This window comes from Amblyomma maculatum, chromosome 4 (genome assembly GCF_055883805.1).
Source record: "Amblyomma maculatum isolate TAMU_Amacu chromosome 4, ASM5588380v1, whole genome shotgun sequence".
Taxonomy (NCBI): Eukaryota; Metazoa; Arthropoda; class Arachnida; order Ixodida; family Ixodidae; genus Amblyomma; species Amblyomma maculatum.
The window spans coordinates 69009982-69018090 of NC_139347.1; positions in this window are offsets into that span (position 1 = coordinate 69009982).

Here is an 8109-nt window from a genome sequence, read left to right on the forward strand (position 1 = left end):
TTGTTTAGATTCCTTTTGGGGAATCATTGCAATACCAGCGTTGACGGGCTTCACAAATTAGGTGAATAACGTTAACTACAAAGCCATTAACTAATTCTAGCCGAAACCCCGCCGGGGTGGCGCAGTGGTTACGGCGCTCGACTACTGTTCCCAAGGACGCGGGATCGGATCCCGGCTTCGGCGGCAGCTTTTCAATGGAGGCGAAAAGCAAGGCGCCCGTGTGCTGTGCGATGTCAGTGCACGTTAAAGAACCCCAGGTGGTCGAAATTTCCAGAGTCCTCCACTACGGCGTCTCTCATAGCCTAAGTCGCTTTGGGACGCTAGACCCCCCAAACCAACCAATTCTAGCTGTAAAATCTGTAACTGTTACAAATACGCGCCTATACTTTCCAGTAAAGGTTCGCAGCTGATAAGTATAGTAAATAGATTTATCAGTGCTTAGACTTTAAAAAAAAACTCACTCCTCGCTTAGTGGGTAGATATATTTTGTCCACTTCTCTCGTAATTTGAAAATCGCATGCGGAGCACTTCCGCACGCACCACGCGACCTTCGATGCCACGTGCGCCTCTTAAACGTGCTAAGCAGCCGTAGGAAAATACGAGCGCTCGATAAATGCACACGTAATATGCTTGTTTGTCTCGGCAGTACAAGGAAAACTGGTGCTCAAAGTATGAAAATAGCCCAAGCGTATTATTTTACGAAAGATGTGGGGACTTCTTTACGCAGAATACGCAGCGCGCAGTTGCACGCAACCTTCCACTCTGTGGTATTTTGCTACAAAGCTAACGTTTAGAGGAAAAGGCCACGTATAGACTTGGTGAGGGAAAAAATAGGACTGTTCGAAAAGGTCGCACAGCATACGGACGCCACGTTTTTCGCCTCCATCGAAAAGCGGCCGCTGCGGTCGGGATTCGATCCCGCATCCTTGGGCACAGTAGTCGAGCGCCCTACCACTCTACCACCATGGCGGGGGATTGTTCGAAAAGGTAGATATTTAAGACGTAAAGGAGCTTGTCTAAAAAGTGAATAAAATGCTATAAAAATTATGGGGGACACTTATAAGCTCCGCATATAGCAGTATGACGCGATAGCCTTGAATACCAGCCCATATATAAAGCCCTAATTTAACCAAGCCGTATACGAACGTGCCTCAGGGCCTATAGGGGTAACGTGAATGCAACTGTCCTGGAGCCTGATTCTGATAGCACTCGCCCGTGTGAAAGGGGAAACCCGAGTTGGCAGCTCCTGCCCAAAAGTGATGACAGGCAGCCTTACGGCCAGTAAGGCTGCCTGATTTAAATGTAATTAAGCCATAATAGGTGTATAAAATGAACAGAGCCGAAAAGTAATTTAGGGTAATCAGACGGGAATCGAACCCCTTACTCCCGATTGTGAGTCGCACACGCTACCATTATGCCGTGCAGGCACTTTATTGATTAAGTTGAAAGCCTTTTATGGCTCATGACTCGCCGGGGTGTCCGTGCGTGCTTCCGCGGCAGCTGTCAATCATCTTCAAAAGATTTAGGTCGGTTTCAGTAGTGATAGTTAATCGATAATGCAGTATTAGGTGTATGAACATTAGTTAACAATAACTGGTTAACTAGATCGGGCTAATTAGTCTGCTAGTCATTTATAATCCGTTAATTAGTTAATAGTAATTAACTATTGAATTATATTTAGGTGATTAGTTAGCTTTGAGACATCTTAAACGCACGCACTACGCATACGCAGAGGAGTGCATCTCCGATCACTTCTCGGACCACAAAGGAATGGTTGCAGATGTCGACCCCAAACGTCGTCTTCCAATAGATATTTGTCAATAAAGTCGTAGTCTCGAAACAGGTCTCTTTAATGCATTCCAGCGCAGCGACACGGGGCCGTTATAAGCCCTGTGTCGCGCCAAGAACGTGCCGAGTCAGCAACAAGAGTCACCAAACGAAACCAAGCAGTGGCTAAAGAGAGTGTATAGCGACAGTGGTAATTAAAGGCTCTCGCCTCTTCGCAGTTTAGGTCGTCAAAGTGCCCCCTGAATTTTCTTTACTATACATGGAAGTACAATAAGACTGAAGTGACAAATAGATATATGCTCGTACACCGTTAAGCGGGGCTATATGCAAGATGATAAAAATTAAACTTTCCAAGTTTTTCAAGACGCATGAAGAGCTGTACGCATAAGCCGCCTGTGTAGGTTTGTTATGCGGCCAGGCCGACACAATGTGTCGAAATAATTGTCGTCCTAAACTCAGTAATTAAACGCAATTCATTATTTAAACTTCAATTTCCTGCAGTTCGCAGGGATGTTTATATTGAAAACTTGTAGGCAGTGGTATTAAACTATTTCTATGTTGCGCAATATTAATTACACTCATGTGTTCTATGCGTGCCTAAAATTTCAGCACAACTTTTCTAATTACGCACGCGGAACCGCGGCGCTCATCAAGAAGCTCCTGTCTGGTTTGAAGGACTTTCTTCGTAAGGTGCTCTATTCGGATTTACAGCCGAGCCGACAGTGATAACGTTTTCTTCAGGGACAGGTAACAAACCATTCAAAGAAACAACCCTGCCCTCGCTCCGTTCATACATGGATTCGTCGGTTTCGCGGGCTAGGAACGGAAACTCCAACAACGATAGGTCATCAACATATCCTGTCTCTTCACATACTTGCCAAGCGAAGCACTATATACAGTAGCTGCATTGCACCAGGTAGGAGCTTCATGACGAATGCCGCGGTGTCGAAAATGTATAATTAGATGATTTTTTTGGTCTGAAAGTTTAAGCTATTCCATAGTTCAGGAAACAGGTGAGGGATTGTGTACACAAACTAGTCTTCGAATGCAGCTGCAAAAAAGTTTTCAGTATAAACTTGTATGCAGTGAATAAAAAGTTAATTAGCGAATTTCGGTTCATCACGAAGTTTAGGATGACAACCTTTCTCGAAGTCTGTGTCCACCTCCGCCATAAGTCATAACAAAAACGATGTTCTCGCATCTTCGTAATGCTTTTTTTCTTTTAATCCGAAAAGTCTAATTTTGAACACTTTCTGTGTATCTCCTTTGGTCTTTCACATAATCATTGTGACTGTGGAAGAAGAAACAGAGACCATGTCTTCGTGGACAATAAGAACTGCTGGCTCTATACGCATTAATGCTGTCGCGGGTCACACCCTTTTAGGTGGTTTTTAGGCGTCTTTTATTCTTTTCTTTTCCTTTTTTAGGAAATCTCCTATTCACCAAGCGTGTAGATAACGTTTCGTAAAACATATACATATTTGCATAAATATTACGTGTACAAGCACCTAAGCCTCCGGTCTTACGCACCTGAGAAAGCGCAACGAACCGGAGGCTTGCGTCAGTTCCGTTTCCCCGTAATTTGCATACCCAACATCCTGGTCGGAAGAGAGCGAGCGGAAATTTACTTGTGCTAGTTGAGCGAACACGCGGAAATGCATGTCAATACCTGCATCCCGTGGCGCGACAGCGCCTTCCAGCGCGCTGTACAAGGACGGGCGTCAACTCTTCCAATTGCCATCGCGTTTCCGTCTATATAGGCGCCGCTTTTTCGGGCAGTTTATGCGCAAGTTGTGTCGCGTCGTCACACAACACACGCTATTACGGGATATATCCTAAATTGCATAACAAGAGGAAAGTGGCTTAAGTGCTCGCTTGATATTCATGCACATTAAGTTAGTGCCGATTTGAAGTACATAGCAAGGGCCGCAGGCCGCTGCTGTCAGGTAATGCGAACAAAAATATATTTTCGTAAAAAAGAGACGTATACTTTAAACAAATATGTGCAACTAAAATATATTATTTTTAAACCGGCAAGTACACAATGGTTTCTTAAATAGCAAAAAAAGAAAAAAAGAAAAGCACTATCTAACAGATTATCCTTCTATTATTCGAGTTCATCCTTCAATTCTGCAGTAACCGACCCACACAATTCCTCCGCGGCAGAAAATAGTCTGTTGGTGCTTTTCTGGTTACTCACGTAACAAGCTAACCGTCAGAGGAAATTAAAAGCGCAAGAACGTAGAAGCATCTGGCTTGTTCGGTATAGACAACCAATAAAAACTGATTCGGTTTACTGTTCAACGGAATATAAATATGGCGCGCATCACTGCCCATAGTTAGCAATTGCGGTTGCTTCTTTAATTTATGTACTACAATTTTTTGGCGCTTCATGATGGCGATGGTGATACTGCCAGTAACCTGTTTTCAAATGCAGACCGCGACGTCAACCGTACGGTCACAGCAAAAATAACTAAATAAAATAATAATAATAATAATAATAATAGGTTCGCTAGCCTACCTTCTCACTGCCACTTGGTTCTGGACCACTATCAAGCCCCACCTTCAATACATATGTCAGTTGACCTTGCACAAAGTGGGTTTAGTGGAAGGTCGGTTCTGCATTTACCACCGGTCAGGTTAATTTCATTTCGCCATTCAATCAAGGCAAACAATTATGCGAGAGAGTTTATAAAGTTGGAATGACGCAATTTGTTTTCACGAAGCGCGATCATGTTATTTCTTTTAAGACAACACATGTTGGATTGTATTTATGGTCGCTCCTTGTTGAACTAGTTTTTAACACTGGTCAGTGGCGCCTCTAGGATATGCGCCAACCTGTGTCTGACGTCACCCACCTGAAGGCCTTGCTCTCACAGCAGTCGACAATCCAAGAGAAAGTGAAGCTGATGTTTTCCTTGATAACTGTCTCGCGGTCACAAGGCTGAAAGATCACGAAGAAGATTACACAAGCGGAGTGCCTTTTTCTTCTTCTTCTCAGCCTTTCGTGAAGCTTCGTCGTCGTCAGCGTTTTAAATGAACGAACACAATTGCGTCCAAACTCAACATGAGCAATAAAAAAAGGAACATAATTAGAGAAAAAAAATCTTAATAAACAGTAAACGAGTCATTGAAACATTCCAACACATCTCTCGCTCACGTCTTGCTCTCAGTGCTTTGTAAGTCAACAAGGAAAATGATTCAGTCCCGCGCGGCTATTCCCTGATCATCGGGGCGCCGTCGCCTTGTGGAATCGAGAAACGCCCTTTGGTGCCGCGTGAAAAAAATAGCCTTTGTCTTCACCTTTATCTGTTCCTTCAGATTCTAGAAAGCAGTAACAGCGAAAGCAGAATACGTTTAATGCTTGACGGGGTCTTTCACGCCCAAGTTACCACAGGCAGAAAGGCAAACGATTGATGAAGTATGTCTGCAAGGAACCGAGAAAGCTAGGGCGATATCGCTGAGTGCATTAAGAAAGAATCGATTAATACACTTTGGTGTACAACCTTCCGAATCTTTAATAATAACGTGCGAGCGTCGATTTCCAGGCGCAACGACGCCGCACCAAAGCAGAGCAGATATTGGGAGGGGAATTGAGCCTGCGCATTGATGATGCTGTTGGATTGATTGAAAACACGTTTATTCCACTTTTTTACGCCGAAGCCGCTCCGGTGGATAAGCTATTGGAGAGATGAGTCTTGGCTGTTCCGCTTTGTTCGAAGTATTCCCCATGAAGCGAGTGTTATCGCCGAGTTCTGACAACGTGGCGTTTTCGTGTGAGAGCATGCATAACGTGGTCAACCCGAACTATGAATCTCGTGTAAAACCACTGCCGCGGTCAGGAAAAAGAAACAAACAAAAAAGCGCCGAGCGGAGCATGATTAGAGCCTAGGAATTTCTTCGTGGAAGGTAGTCGGAACCACGTAGCTATATCGTTACAGCCGATTGTCCGGCTGTGACGATATAGCTTAAATAATAAAGAGGCCATAGCCTGGCGGCGATTACAAGCCGGAAATTTCCCGAACCCTGTCTGGTTGTTTCACACCCAGATAGATGAGAGAAATAATGATAAATGTAAAGCCTGCGAAGCGAGGGGGACCCTCGACCATATACTTTGGGAATGCCCTAAGTCTCCGGGCGCTAGGGACAACATTAAAAGTAGAGAAGCCTGGGTAACCCTGCTGCGAAGCGACGTCCCCGCTGACCAGCAGAAAGCCGTCCGCCTGGCGGCTGAGGCCGCGAATAACCAATGTATATTCGCCAGTCCTTAGTCGCGGAGGTTCCAGCCCCCGTTCCTCAGGCCTGCGTGCCAGGAGCGGGGAGTAGGGGGCCTCCTAAATCGGTGGAAATTAAAGTTTTAATCAATCAATCAATCCGGCGTATTAAACGTCTTTCCTCAGTAGACATAGACATAGTACCCGCGGTGAGGGATGGTTTATATTTGTGGACATGCCCATAGTGTATGGTTAAGACCACACCACGGAACAATGGGAGGCCCTGATTCGCAACCCAACCCCTGCCGTTCAAGCGGCGGTAGTGGCCTGGGCCGCGCAAGCCGCCAGGGCTCGGGCTCCGGGCAGCCTGATTCCCCATTCTCCCTACTTTAACTGATGTCAATAAAGTCATCATTATCATCACGATGGGTTATTGACCAGGGTTTAATGCTGGCGCAAGAAATAAGCACTTGATCCTTACCTATGTTGTAGCGCTATAAATTATGGATTAGGGATTAATATTTGTAAAAAAAAAATTGTTTTGAAATGTTTGAAAAAGAAATTGAGTAGTAGGAATAGTAATCAATAAAAAATATGATAAGAATTTTAAACCTTTAAGAAAAATCGAGGCAAAGAAGCGCTAATAAACAAATCTTCAGGCAGCCAATATTATACTGTGGGGTACCCGCGGCTCCTCTCATAGTGTTTCAAACTGCGCTCGCTCTTTTCCATTTGTACTGGCGCTTGCGCGGCAAGCACGATTGCGCATGAGCGAGCTGTCAGTCGAAGGGTTGGCATGTTATCGTCGCGGAGCGAGAGTAGATAAGGACATCGAAAACAAGGCATAGAGGAAGAGCAAGTCTCGAGGATACCTGGCGGGAGCCGGCGAGCGGACGGGCCAGAGAGATGTGCACGGACGAGGGAGCGGAGACTTGACTGGACGAAGACAAGCGGTGCCTTCTTAGATGGCTTAGGCATTTTTGCCTGAATTGCTGACACGCGAGGAGCAATGTTTCTTGTACCACAGAGAATGCTTTGGCCGTGTCGCATACCACCCTATTCGCACCACAGTGGGTTTTTTATAGCTGCGTTGAAGCCCCGATCCCCGTTCTATTAGACCCTTCGCCTTGCGTTGCCGCGAGTCTCGACCGCATACTTTGCTGTGAAGTGGCGTCTGGTATGGTCTTTGCAGAGTATTGTTTTGGTTTGTCAAGAATAAACCGGTGTTTTTAGACACTGAATTTTTCACCCTTCGGGTGATACCAAGGTTCGCGAACCCGTTTTATGAAGTATATCGCACAAAAAGACATGTCATTTGACGGTTGCACCCCATGAGAGAAGAACACTGCGAATGGCAAACTATAAGCGAGAAATGAGGATTTCCGACTTAAGCATATACCTCGGCAGCACACTCTCGCGCTGTGCATTTCACGTCGCCATCTCCGTTTACTTCCATCTGTTCGCAAAAGCTTTCGCACGTCATAGTCAATAAGAAAAACCACACCTTTCGTATTTATTCCATCTGTTGCTTATATATGGTTAGTGCAAACGCGTAACGTTGCAAACAAGACGGCAGGCTCCGGTTGAATTTGTGGGTAGCCTCTCCAAAGTGTTTGTTTTAATCACTGCTGACTATTTACTCCTGTATTAAATATTACTCACCCTTACTTGCTGGATTCCCCGAAATCTCGAAATGAAATTATTCCCTCTCCGAGTCTTTGGTCAGTTCCCACTTGCAATACCATTCGAAATGCAGACCTTCCGGGTTAGATCGGTCGGTAGAGCGACTGTCTCAGATAAGCGCAGGATCCGTGTTTGAACCCTGCCTCAAGACGGGCTTTTCTTTAACCGTCAAGCTTAATTGAGTCTACTGTCTTTCTTGGTAGCCGTGTGGCTAGGTCTGGGTGGATGCTAATGAGTGATCATTCCATTAAATTAAATCAGTTCCTTGCTTCTACGATTAGTTTTTCGCAAGTAACAATTGCAAGTGATTTCTTGGCCATGTGGGCTGCTTATCAGAAAGGTGTGCACTTTTCATTATCCTATACGCCCTTCACGTAGCAGGTAAACCTAATCGCAGCTTCCTTGAGCTCCGATACATAACAGC